Here is a 14,857-nt window from a genome sequence, read left to right as displayed (position 1 = left end):
TCCCTGTGCCATGCGGCTGCTTCCCACTAGCTATCTACCTTACTACGATTGTTAGTGTGTATATGTCCATGACGCTCTCTCGCCCTGTCACAGCTCAACAATTCCTTAACGACTAATAAAAATGAAGTGCCATGAATTTTCAAGCTTATCAAATCGTTCCATTCACCCAGTTTTAGTCCATTTCAGAGAACTGCTTAACATACACGTATGATGCTACAGCAATTTCAGGCAAGATACTGATTTTGTTATACTTTCCTTCTTTAGATAGAATAAAATTCATGACCAAAAATAAATTACCCACATTTTCATTAGATCTTGGTTTCTCAGGATCTTCTTAAGTACTTAGAGTACATATATAGAGAATTTTTATAACTTAGGGGTTGAGGGAAGAAGAGATAGTGACTACAACAGAAAGATGGAAAAAATACGTCTGTTCTAGAAAATGCTATCATATTTAGAAATGACTAATAGACGAGAGATCCCTCTACACTGCAATCATTAGAATTGTACAATTAAACCTTAAATTTGAATAAAAGTTTTCTCTAAATTAAATATTTTATAAATGAGTTTCTATGCTATGACTAATCATTTGCATTCTGTAGAGTAAATTTTATTCGGTAATTTCAGCCCCAAACCAAGTCATCACCAACAATCTAAATAGTATTAAAGGTTTTATTTCACATAAAAGATGCCTCACAAGTATTTTTAGTAACATTTATCTATTCTTTTCCAGTTATTTAGGTACAAATAAATGTGGGTCAATTCTAAAATACTGCTCTAGGACACATAATTAACACTCTGTATTACCTTGAAATTGAGAAGATTCGATACATCCTAAAAATTTACTACAGCTCTTTGAAACTGCAAGAATGAAACTTTAAAGGAATGCAGGTGGTTTAAATGAACACTAGGCAGAACACACAACTGGTGAATGATAAACATCATGTGAATGATAAACATCAAGGAAAAAAACAGATTAGCGAGATTTTGTTAGGAAGACAATAGAAATTACCATGAGCCTTGATGGGCTACATTTTTATCCTGAGAACACTGGAAAGCCAGCTAGTGTCACTGAGCAAAACACTTCTCTCTCTCCAGGCCTTTTGGAGTTAATTTGTTGTTGAAATAATGGACATAAACCCATTAGTCTTCTCTTAAATGCAAATACCTGAAGATTCTGACCAGATCAAAAATCTAAAATACGTTTGCTGCCAAACTGGGTTAACTCTATATCCAAAATAAATTGAGTTCTTTCAAGTACAGTCAGATAATTTCACCTTAAGGAGCCACAGTTTGATATGTAATCACATTCAGATGACTACAAAGGAAGCCATCTGGTGTTCAATGTAGGTTTAGAGATAACATAGCACAGGGGGAAAATATTTTTTTATCAATTCAGGCTTCCATGTTAAATGTACCTCAACAAAATCCTACTTTTATGGAATAAGGTTTCTAATGGACATTCAATTTATAGATTAGAAATAGCTCTTTGATCCCATAGTTTCAATTCTTCCTGCACCAACTTCTGGTGCCAAAGTAACTCTTTCAGCTAACTTGATCTTTAAATGAATAACCTTCCTTCTCCTTTATTTAACAAGGAGCTGTGTGATATATTTCTGCCCAATCCAACACTTCTCTCCAGGCCTTTTCTTATGTGACAAGTGACTTGAAATCTGGGTCTAGTTGGGTTCTAGCCTTAAGTGACTAGAATGTATCCCACATTGGAAATAAGATCTCATTTTAGTTTTGTTCTAATTAATAATATTGACTGGGGCTCCCATTGTTCTAGAAAAATGACTATTAAGCTACGGATTTTATTCTTAGCATTTTCTATTCAAAAAAGTGTTTCAATTTCCGGGGGTGGGGGGGTTTGGGTCCTCTTAACAACTTCCAGAATGTACATTACCTTTTTCCCTGACATATGTGTAAGCCTAAGTGGTATATTTAATTATATATTTTTTTCTCAAGCAGAAGTAAATATATCATTATTGAAAACTACATTTCAGAAAAGCTGATGAGGCAACAACAATTCATCCCCTTGTAGCATCCATCTGGATGCAAATCCACCAAGCTCTTACTTTCTTAAGGACAGGGGCTACCTTACTTCACTTTCTGTCCCCAAGACTAAACATGGGATGGGTGCTAATAAATACTTATTAGATAAACAGGCATGGATGTGGTTTAGTCTTCATAGGCCAATGCTTTGGCATTGCCACTTTCTGGCTGCAAACAGGTAATAGCTATGGAAAAGCTAGATGAGGAACAACATTTAAGAATAAGGTATACTTTTCTTCTAAAGTCAACGCTAATGACAACAATAGAATATTAGAAGCATCAAACTATAAGCTATTCTGCTATAGCTGGCAAAGAGGATATTTTAATCATCTTAGAGAAATAAAATTTGAGACCTTTTGATTTTATCTCTTACCCCATTATGGCAAAAAATTTGTGCTCCTATCTAAAAATTCTAGTCTATGTGCTGTGGGGATGAAGAACATCTGACCTTCAACCTTTACTTTGGAGTTGTGTTTAGGTTATTTTGTTTTATTTTGTTTTTTTGTTTTGTTTTTTTAAAATAGAAACTATTTAGACCTTAGAAACTATTTTAGACCTCTTGTCACAATTTTCTTTATCCAGACAAATAATCCCATTACTCTTGCTCAGTTTCCACTGCTTCTGTAATCAGGATTGCTTCTCTCTAAATCCAGACTGAGTTTTCCATTTCTCTCTTTAACTGTAGAGCTTAGGACCAAACTGGGAGAATGATGTTGTAAGGCTCAAACCAGTGATAAAAATGATAGGAGGATTAATCTCAAGGCCCTAATCCTATATGCTTACTTATGTTATCACCATGTCTTTGGAAACTTAATTTGTGTGCTATCAGTGTCCTTCAGTAGATGTTGGCAACTCTCCAACCATTAAGTCTGTGTGTGTGTATGTATGCATATGTATATATAAACACATATATTAAATACATTTATTTCTATATATTTATATACATATCTGTGCTATGTAATCCTATGTAAACTGTAAAATCGAATACCTATATTTAAAATGTTATGTATACACAAAGACATGCAAATGATATATCCATACATATACAATTTATAAACATCTTTCTTATCCAATTTTCAACTTTAGCTGTGAAGAAAATGAAAACATTTTAAGAAAAACAAGATAAAAACATTAACTCACATGGGTTATGACAAAAATAATAAATATTTAGAATAAGTTATCTAGTTCCTAACACTGCATACTGACAGAAATTTTTAAGACTTATTATTTTTCCCTCAGTCAAATGTTTTCTAGCATGCCCTCTTGTTATTTGAGAGTAAAAGATGTGGATATTCTAAACAGCTAGAAAAAATGTTTCTGTCATGCATTAGAGCAATTTCTGTATATTTTTAAGTGGACATTGAAGAGTTACAGTAAATTATAGTGAAAACTTTGTTTTTCGAGTTTTTTGTTAGTAGTAGATATTCTATGAGGGAATCTTCCAACACAAACATTTAACTGAGACGATGATGAATTCTAACACACAACTAATTTCTCTCCCCCAATACCCAATGAAGTCAAAAGTCCCAGCACACACGCGCACGTGCACACACATACACACACACACACACACCAACCATAGCAACCAAAGAAAAGAAAGCAGTCAATTGCAAACAAACAAAAAAAAAATCAAAATAGATGTTTCTGGAATAGAGGAGAAAGGCAGAGCAGGATTTAGGTCCTTATCTGTCCTTAAACACCAGAAACTGCCCTGGACTTTGGGGAAAAGCCTAAGAATTCTCAGTAATACCTCCAAAATTGAATCAATGTGAAACCTATGGAGAGTCCTATGTTTTTCCTTCCTTTTCTGATTGAGGAGAAGCTGCAGTGGCTATCAACCTGAGGACCAGCCCCTCCCCTACAGAAGGGAATAGGATACGGAACCAGCCAACGAAGCTGGGTGCTCTCAAAGAGGCCGAATGTTGCCTCAACTGAACTGACTCCCTGACCATTCCTGCTGGTTATTAAATAATTAATAAAACCTGAAATATCCAGCACTACAAACTGGAGCCCAAGGGGTCTCAGGCAGCATGGTAAATAAGTCTAGAAGTAACTCCTGCTATATTGGCACAAATAGTGTCTGGACAGAGTCACCCACACATGAGCAAGATAAATGACACACATGGGAAATATGGAAATATATTATCGGCAACAATAACGAGAGAGAGAGAGGGTGGGGCAGGGAGGGAAAAGTGGGGGGAGGAAGAGAGAGAAACAAAACACTCAACCCAGAAGAAAATCTAAGGGGAGAAGCAGAAATAAATTTCTTAAGTTGTTTCACACAATAGATTTACTTATTATGAAAATAAATTCAACACTAGAGGTCAAAGACTAGATGAAAAACAACAGAATGAAATGAAAATGAAGGTAGCGGACCTAAGGAAACAAATCAAGGGGCAAAACAACATCATTAGAGAGCCAATATATAAATTAGAAAGTACAAGTAACATAATAGACACCACTAAAAACCAAATTACCGATGTGTTGGAAATGAGATAAATGCAGTGAATGCGGATGAAAAAGGCAAAGAGACTAAAGTAATTAGGAAAAGCTTGTATAGAAAGAGGCCAAGCAAAGATGATTTAATATTGAGATAACTGGCATTCTGATGTAGCAAACTCACAAATGGAACAGAAGATATATTCAAAGATAAAATAATAGGAAATTTTCCCTAAAAAAATAAATCTGAATTTTTAGATTGAAAGACTATCCCATTTTCCTGGGAAATTGAATGCATAATTCTCAACAGTAAGACATATCTTATTTGAAATATTGAATCTGGAGGATAAATAATTATTTGAACATTCAACAGATCAAAACACATCTACAAGGAATGAGGGGGAATCAGATTCCCATATAGTAATATCCAATGTTAGAAGATAATGAAGCAATATTACCCAAGAATATTATATACAGTTGTTTATTTACAAAGCCATAGTCTAAATTATGAAAGTGCTCAGAAAATATAGCACTTGCTAAAGTAAGTCTGACAACAAAATCCAGGCAATTAAGAAGAGTACCATCAAAATGAAAAGATAGGCATTGTGATAAAAGGACTGGTGATGAATATTGAATATAACTCTATACAGAAATAAAAGTAAACACAGTGGAAATAATGTTTACTGAAGATAAGTCAATTGTCATAAACGTGAAAAGGATACAACTAATACCATAACTACCAAAATCAGAAGGTGGGGGAATGAGAGGATGGATGAGACTGCTAACCCCTCATGCTAACCCCTAGGTGCTATCTTTCACAGCAGGAATTTAATCAATTATGCCTTTAAATAAAACGTGAACTTTAAAAAACAGTATCTGTAGCTGCATCACATTGTTATAAACATACTTCTACCTAAGTATCCAACTATTTATATACGTAGAAGGATGTATGGAATACTGAGATTTGGGATGATTTTTAAATCACATGGGTTATTTTCACAAAATTATAGAGTGATTCTTCTAAAACAATTTTTTAAAGACTCTAGAAGTAAATATTCTAAGATGTACAGTGATTATGGAAGTATGGATATATCTTCTTTCTTTTTCTGTATTTTAAAAAAAATTCAATGATTAAAAAAGATATTAATTAAACATTTACCTTCTGGGAGGGCTCACTATGATAGTTTTAAATAATAGAACCCACTGGAAATTCAAGAGCTTGTACAAATAATACACATGATATAAATAGCAAGTAAACATATTTATCCTTCTTTTCTTTTCCTTTTATTCTACCTCTTCACTGGGTCTTGGAAGAACTTCAGAGAAACTCTTGTTGCTGGTGACAAGAGTACATAAACCCTTAAGGGAAATCATGTGGAGGTAAGAGCAACACCAGGTTTCCTATATCAAATTTGGTGAAGGATAATATATTTCCTATATATTTCCTATATGCAGGATGATCTGGGGAAAACCACTGTATGAGAAAAAGGAGAATCAGGAGAATCAGGAACAACCCTGATTCTGGCTCTACTAAAGGTCAGATTATGGACACCAAGCAAGTAACTGAACTTTGCTTGACTTCAGTTTCTTACTTGAAAACTTAGAAGGTTAAATTGGAATCCAATCATTCAGGTTCTTTGGAATCTCTTCACCAGTTGCTGGGGAGGGGATGGTGATGATGTTTCTCTCCAACGCTTTAATACCTTCAAGGAAAGTAATGCTGAGACAGGCTGGGACCTGGGCCCTGGGACCCTTTGCTGCAGTACGTGCACCTGGACAAACCTCTCCTCGAGCAACAGAATACAAGGAAACTATAAAGGACTAAAAATAACTGTGCATGGGCAGTTAGGGCAAAGTCTGGACAAGAAGATATAAAAAGACCAAAAGAAAAAAAATCCAATTGCCACTTCTGAAGAGCCAGGAGCAAAGACAGGGTGTTGGGAGTGAAAGCAGGGTACTGCACATGCCCCTGCACTCAACACCACCAAAGGGGTGGGGAGATCACCTAAGTCACCCCTCCAGCTCGACCGCGGGACACACCCCTTCCCTCACCAAATATAAGGAACCATCCCACACCCCCTAGGGGAGCGAGCTAGGGAACCTGTTATTTGTTTTCACTCCCCCTGCTACAATAGGGGCCCCAGTAAAGCCTTGCCTGAATTTCTTGTCTGGTCTCTTATCAAGTTCTATTGATTGGGGAAGGTCAAGAACCCTGGTCGGTACCAATGCCACTGTATATAATGAGCTTCTATATTAACTCGAAGCTTCACGAGAACATTCTCTGCTACTAAAACAAAGAAAGTAAATTATCCCCAAGCCCTTTTTTTTCACCCCCGCTTTAAAATTCTGGTGAGTCTAACCCATCAGTATATTTAGCTGGTCCAATGCTCTTCAACATGAACAGTTTACATCAAGTTGATTTAGAAAAGAAGAGGGAAAATAAGTTGTCAATTTGCTTTTTATTCAACCATTAAAATAATATTTGAATCAATGCATTGCTTAAAACAATAGACACCAACATAAGTATCTCAAGCATCTTTGAGTCACTTGAGAAAGTTACTCAAAGACAGGTCAAAGGTAATTAGTTCAATGTCTTGCTGTAAAATGACAGTATTCCTTTCATACTAACACTCACATATGGCTTTTAAGATTACTTGGTGTAAGAGTACTTCCAGCATTGATTACATTCCAACTTTCAGATTTTATCTGCCTTTTTCATTCCTGCATTTTGGCCTCATGAGACCTTAGCTATTTCCCTACAGATAAGACCAAGCTCCATGGTAATTTCACTGCTTTACAAACATGGATTTCAGAAACCATGGAGAAGGGGTGTGTGTGTGTGTGTGTGTGCATGTGCACTCGCACACGTGCATGTGTGTTAGGATTTATAAAATCTCACCACACAGATAAGCCATTTGTAAACCTGAATGACTTCTTGCACAGTAAACGAAAATGGTCTTTTTAAACATTTCGCCTGATAGTTAAAAGCAAAAAGGAATGCTTACAAAATGTGTGTGTAATTCATAGTGGTAAATTAGGTTAAAAAATTCAGAACTCAGAAAGTTCATTTTAGTTAGGAAGAATTGGTATCAAATTTTAAAATGCAGTGTATTGAGGGAAAATGATAAAAGCATGCATTAGATTAAAAACAGCAAAACCTACGACACGTTTAACACAAGTTTATATCAAAAGAAATCTAGGAATTTTTGTTGACTGCTAAGAATCCCAATTCTATTTTTATTTATTTTTTGTAAATGGAATTATATTTAAAAATCAGTACATAAACAATAAAAACAAAACCATTTGCTGTATATAAAACTGGGGATCACCAGTCCTGGGAAAGCAGTTGTTCAACAAATGTCTTCTGGCTCTAGGTTTGAGACCAGCAGGAAGAAGAATTTCTTTCTGATTCCAGTGATTATCCTGGCACTTTTGAAGAATTCCACTTTTAAAACCCTGCCCTGGCCTTGCACTTTAGAGGATCCTGAATATCATAAACATGTATATGTATGCATGTGTGCATGTATGTGTGTGAGTGCACATGTGTGTGTGTGATAAGGGATGTATTGCTACCTTTATCACTTGCGGTCTGGCAATCAGTGCTGGCATAGAACAGTGTTTAACCCTAAACTTCCTCTCCCATGACTAACACTCTTCAAACCTCAGGGAAACACTTCATTCCCCTCCTAAAACTCACCAAATACAACGGTCAAAATGTAAGGCTAACGCAGAAGTTCTTGCATTTTTGACCATGCATTTCATAGTGAAACCTTCTTACACTCCAAGGCTCTTTGGGAAAAGTTTGGAAAGAAAAGCTCAAGGAAATATTTTATGTAATGTTTCAAACTTTACAGAATCCCTTCTATTCCTTCTCATTTGCAGAAGTAGTTGCATAGCTTAACATACGACTCATCAATTACAAGCAAACTGTTTAGAAAACTTATAATCCATCCACTGATTCTGATTAGAATTATATATATATGTATATATATATATATATATATATATATATATGTGCTTCTCAGAAGCTTCTAAAAAGTACTTGGCAGATTTTCATACTTATCATTCATACGTATCTCATGTTTGTTTTGTATATACATATAATTCCTGTTTATATGCCAAACGAAAGCAGTCATATAAACCAACACAAGTCTTTACTTTGAGACATGTATCTATACACCTCAAACATCTATATTCTATGGCCATATACATGCCCTTGTATCCTGTTATACCTACTGACATGCCTATAACAAAAGTGCAACCTGCAATCTGAACATTCTGTTTTCATGTGCACAAAGCTGATACAAGATTTCTGCATTGTGGAAAGAAAAATAAATCCACCAAGCTACAAGTCAAGTCACAAGTTAGACAAGAAGGAGCCACTTTTTGTTTGTTTTTGCTTTTTAAATAAACCTGAACTTCAGGTAGAGTAGAAATGTAGGCTGGGAGTACTTTGAGGAGAGAACTCTGTCTAATTATTACTTACTATATATCCTAAAACACAATGAATGCTGAATAAATGCTGATTTGATTGACTGACTGATGGGATCCATAAAGGATATAGATCTAGTCCACTTCTAGTCTAGAATTCTGCCCTTGCCGCTCCGTGATTATGGGACTTTGGGTCAATTAATTTCACCTCTCTTAGTCTCCGCGTCTATCTGTAAAGTGAGCATACTAATAACTATCAAATAAAGGTTACCTTAAGGATAAGAGAGAATCCTATAAAACTTCTGTCCTAATAACAGTATTGTATAGATGTTATGGGCTAAAGGTTTATGCTTCCCCCATATTCACGGGTCGAAGCCCTAACCTCCAAAGTGATGGTATTTAGAACTGGAAGGTAATTACTTTGGGAGGTAATTAACTTTAGATTAGGTCATGAGAATGGGACACTGAGAATGGGATGCTCTTGATGGGATTCATGCCCTTATAAGAACTGGAAGACAGAGAGATCATACACAAGCACAAAGAAGAGCTCACATGAGAACACAGCAAGATGGTGGCTAGCTGCCAGCTAAGAAGAGGCCCTCACCAAGAACCAAATCTGCTGGCATCTTAATCTTAAACTTCCCAGCCTCCAAAAATATGAGAAATGAATGTCTGTTGTTTAAGCCACCCAGTCTATGGTATTTTGTTACAGCAGCCCAAGCTAAGATAACAGCAATTATATATACATATTACTAATACCAGTAATAATCAAATCCTAAAATATCAAAACTGAAAGAGAACTAATTGATTATTTGTCCCAATTTCTTAACTTTACAAATGAGAACATGGAGAACAGGGACTGGTCTTGTACTTTGTTTTATCCCTGGCACCTAGCTTCATGCCTTAGAGTCACTCAAATATTTGTTGACAAGTACGTGCATGAATCAAAAGATAGTAGCATTAAATGTTAACAATGATCTCAGATATGTTTGTTTGTTTTTGCTTTGGGATTGCATAACCTGACCATCTCTGGAGATAGATCTGTTTCCCAAAGTAGAACTCTGACATAAGGCATTTTCCTTTGTTTCTTTTTATTTTTTGTTAGCCTTCATTTCCCATACTTTCCAAGTGACAGATAATATAGAATATTTTCACACAACTTTATCTCATTGAATCTTTTAAAACATCCTTTCAAGTGTTCTCATCAGTTCTAATTTTACAGATGAAGCAAACGAGACTCATGATGGCTAAATGGTCTCCTCCATATTGTGAACCCATAAGTGGAGGGTCAGGATAAAGGCCAGCTCTGCTTGACTTCAAAGGCTGTGCTTTCAAATAGCACCATGTGGTTTTCTTACCTTATCAGAGGTTACATTTGTTGTTACCTATTCCTTGTACTTTCCATACCAGTGTGGTTTCATTCCTTCAGAGTTGGTAAGTTTTAAGAGTTCAGCCTCTTAAGTAACACCTTCCTGTAATCTTCTACTCAAAATTTATGATAAAAACTCTTAAGAGACCAGGAGGAAAAGATGTAACATGGTAACAGAACAAGGCTGTGTAAATACTGTTCATGACTGTAAACAACAAAACCATGTCAGATTTTAGTTTAGTTTTGTTTTGTTTTACTGGTACCCCTCTGCCCCGACACTCACATATAGTGACTTATTAAAAGGGCAGTTAAGTAGGCAATATATTAAGTATATTACATATTAAATATATATATACTTAAAATATTTTTTTTGATGTGGATCATTTTTAAAATCTTTATTGAATTTGTTACAATATTGCTTCTGATTTTATGTTTTTTGGTTTTTTTGGCCGTGAGGCATGTGGGATCTTAGCTACCCGACCAGGGATTGAACCCACATCCCCTGCATTGGAAGGTGAAGTCTTAACCACTGGTCCGCCAGGGAAGTCCCTTAAATGTATATTAATATATTATATTATACATAAATATATATTTACATATATTAAAATATATCAAGTAGGCGATATATCAGTTACATGGGAAATATGTGTTGTTTCTTTTTGTACCTATGCTCACTTTCAATTGATTCCTTATCACCTTTCTTCTTCAACTACTCATTGTCAGTTCTCTTATCCTCAAACTTGTCCTAGCTGTACTTGATGCCATTTGCAACTGAATCTAAATTAGTGCAAACCCAGGGATGGCTACACTTGAAGTTTCATCTCTTACTGTAGCACGGAACAATTTAGGCATCATTGGTTGAGTTGGCAATGCTTCTTTGAGTAAGGGGTCTTTTCTAATGTCCCCCAAATCATTTACTCTGTCTAAACAGAATGTCAGCTCTCCTGTTTGAAACTGATGAAAAAAATAACCAAATGTTTCCTGAGTCTTGAAGGATTGATAAGGACCCTGCTCTACTGTTTGCTTGAAAAATCCTCCTTGAAAATGCGTATCAAGTTTGGACTAAACTTTCTTTCTGAAAAGCTAAAGGACTCAAGTGTACCCAAGATGGGAAGCAATACTTGAAAGAACTCATCTCCCAGACTCTACAGCATATTTTTCAAACAGAAATATTCAGTTCCAATATTGCTTACACCAAATGTTCTGAACACTTCCTTTTCCATTTCAATTTCTGCTGTCTCAAGTTTGCCTTCTCCACACACAGTTAAGGAGCAGATAGGGGGGCTAGGGACACATACTTAATAACAGATCCACCAGTGCCTTTACCAGTGATTCAGAAAGCCTCTAAAATAGAATATTACTTCTGTAGGCTATTAACAAACAAACACAAATAACACCTGTGTAGACATACCTTTGATGTATGTTGAATTCATACACAGTTTTGCTATAATGAGACATACGTGTTCCTAAAAAATGACCATGTTATAGTGAAGTGGTAAAGGGAAAGTTACCTGAAATCGGACAAAAAGTTGTAAGATCAGCTATGGATAGGTGAGGCTCATAAACACATGTGGTAAACTAGGGTAGCTAGTAGATGTCTGAGCTCTGGATTCCTGCCTGGTTTGGCTCAGCTGGGCACAGTTTTCTCTAGTCACCTATTATTTCTTGCAGATAAAATCACATATAGAAAATGCAAAACGTGCATTATACTCTAATTGTTCCCTAATATATTGATTACCTTGCAACAAGTTCACATTTTCAAAACAAGCATTATAGCAGAACGAACTATACTAGAAATTGTGTAGGTGCATATCCTAACCAATTTGGATAAAGATTTTTGGAAGCTATAATACCTTCTTAAAAACATTTTTTGTAAAGATAACATTTTTTTTTGTAAAGTTGAAATGAAACAAACACCATTATACAATTCTGAGGAAAGATAAATTGAAATTCTTTTCTTATAAGGCAATTTTGTAAGATGTATAAAGTGACCATGTTAGGACTTGAGATATGTGTTTTCTCTTTTATTAAGTAATTCAGCATCTACGAATGTAACCTATGGAAATAAGCACAGTTGGAGACAATGATTTGTCAACATGAGTGTTCCATTTGTAACAGTGTACCATTTGTAACAGTAAAATACTAAGTTCTCTAAGTAAAGAATTGCTAAATCCTACCCCCCAAAAAAAATCACAGGAAAAAAGTTCTGACTAATAATATAGTTTTTAAAAACCTGAATCTAATTTGAGCAAAAACACTAGGAATTAATACCATGGGAATGATCGCGCAAATGCCAAAAAATGTGTGTATAGGGATGTCCGTTACTATTGCATACAAAGTATCAACTATACATTAGAATGACTGGATTACTTAAATCAATTATGGATGAATATGAAGCCACTAAACATTATAGCACAGTCTGTAAAAGCTGCCTAGTACCCCATTATACAAATGTACCAAAGAATGGAGGCGACCCCACTGTTGTTCACTTTCGTTGTTTCCAGTTTTCCCTACATTGGAATAATACTCCTCTTTAAGCAAGAGTATAAACATACCTGAGAGATGAATATTGGGCTTTTGATATTCCCCCAAACTACAATTATACTATTTTTTAATTATAAAATAAACTTGATTCCATTTTCCACATAACATTAGAGAGTCTAAATGTATCCATTTTTTGACCAGATAATACTGCAGATAGTGAAATCAAGATTCTTTAGACCAGACCTAAAATTGTTGTCTTAAAACTTTGCTGTTAGCACCGTTTTAGGCACTGGAGATACACTAGAAAACAAAACTAGTGTAGAAAACCAAGTTCTGTGCTCAGCAAGCTTGCATTCTAGTTTAGTAAGATTGAAAATGAGTGATGGTAAGTGTTACCCAAAAAAAAGAAAAAAAAAAAAGGTATGTAAAGGACAAAAGGGAGTTGGAAGAGTCCTTTGGGAGTGTGGGAAGAATTAGCTAGTTGAGTAGGAAGGGAGTATTTGGGGCATAAGAATACTTGAGGCAGAGGGAACAGCAAAGCTGCAGGGAGGAGTGTGCTTGAAAGGTCCAAGGAAGAGCAAAGGTGGCCTTACAAGGCTGGAGCAGCACAAGCAAGGGGAGGAAGAAGAGATGAGCTCACAGAGGCCAGATCTTAGGTCTCCTTGACTATTCTGGCTTCCACTATGATGGACTGAGGAAAGCCTTAAAGAGGTTTGAGCAGAGAAGTAACCCAGCAGATCTTAGGTTTATCAGGACTCTGGTTTCTGAATTAAGAACAGACTGTAGAGGAACAAGGATGAAAATAAGTAGGTCAGTTAGGAGGCTCCTGCAACAGCCAGGTGACAGTTGTAGCTTGCGTCAGGGTGGCACAGTGGCGGTGGGGTTTTAGATTCCAACCATCTTTGACTGTGTTTTGAAGTTAGAGCCAACAGGATTTGTAGACAGACCAGAGGTGAGTTTTGGGGGAGCAGGGAGGAGATGTTGCATGTGACCCCATGGCTTTTTTGGCCTGTACAACTGGAATGGTGCATCTGCTCTATACTGAGATGGGAAACTTTTCTAGAGAGATATGATGGGGCAGGGAAGCTGTGGGAAGAGATGAGAAATTTGGTTATCATTTTAAGTATAACATGTTAGGGTTAGCGTGGTTAGGGTTAGATACCAGACATCTAAGGAGAGTCTGTATGAGTCTAAAGCTTAGGGAAGAGTTCTGGGATGGAAAAAAAAAAAAACACACAATTTGAAAGCTATCAATACATAAATAGTATGTCTTGGATATCACCCAGGTCGTTAAAGAAGAGGAGTGAAAACTCAGAGCTGGGTAAATTCAACATTTGGCATCAGGGAGATGAGCTGAAACCAGTAAATGAGATTGAAAAGGAGTAACCAGGGAGCTGTCCCAGAAGAGAAATGAAGATTGGGTTTTAAGAAGGAAAGTATGTCACCCATGTCAAATATTATTAATAAGCTGAGTAAATTAAGGCCTGAAAAATAACCACAAAGGAGGCGGCCTCGGGAAGGAAAGTTTTGATAGTCTGTTAGAGGAGGAAGTGGAGACACACTGTATATAAGTCAACATTTTACAGAAGTTTTGCAGTGAAAATAACAGAAAAACAAAACAACACAAAAAAAGCAGACAAATGAGGTCATGCCTGAAGGCAATGTACATTCACAAAGTTCATTTTCTTTAAGATAGAGAAAATTATATCATATTTGTATATTGGTTGGCAATGATCTAGCAGAGAAGGAAAACAGATGCTCTAGGAAAGAGAGAGGACAAATGCTGAAGCAATGCCCATAGGTACCCAAGAAGCGATGGAGACAGTGCAGGGATAGAGGGGCTAGTTTTAGGTCAGGTCATACAGAAGGAAAGCAAGAGTTGGTCGGGCACACACAGTGGTCTGATAAATACAGAACAGATGAATGTTCTCTTCTGATACCTGCCATTTTCTCAGTGAAATGGAAAACAACATCATCAACGGAGACTGAGGTGGGGAAGAGGGAGTGGATGGATGAGGAGAAAGGAAAACATTGTAAAATAGTTTTACAGGCTCGTGGGAGATCAAATGGAGTAGAGAA

General features: G+C 36.1%; 1 protein-coding gene across 1 annotated transcript in view; it reads right to left on the bottom strand.

Moving 5' to 3' along the window:
• Positions 1–14,857, bottom strand: part of DCC (DCC netrin 1 receptor) — a 766,342-nt gene that overhangs the window by 475,591 nt on the left and 275,894 nt on the right. The gene's annotated exons all lie outside the window — the stretch shown is intronic.

This window comes from Delphinus delphis, chromosome 13 (genome assembly GCF_949987515.2).
Source record: "Delphinus delphis chromosome 13, mDelDel1.2, whole genome shotgun sequence".
NCBI classification, from domain to species: domain Eukaryota; kingdom Metazoa; phylum Chordata; class Mammalia; order Artiodactyla; family Delphinidae; genus Delphinus; species Delphinus delphis.
This window is presented reverse-complemented; position numbering and strand designations above follow the sequence as displayed.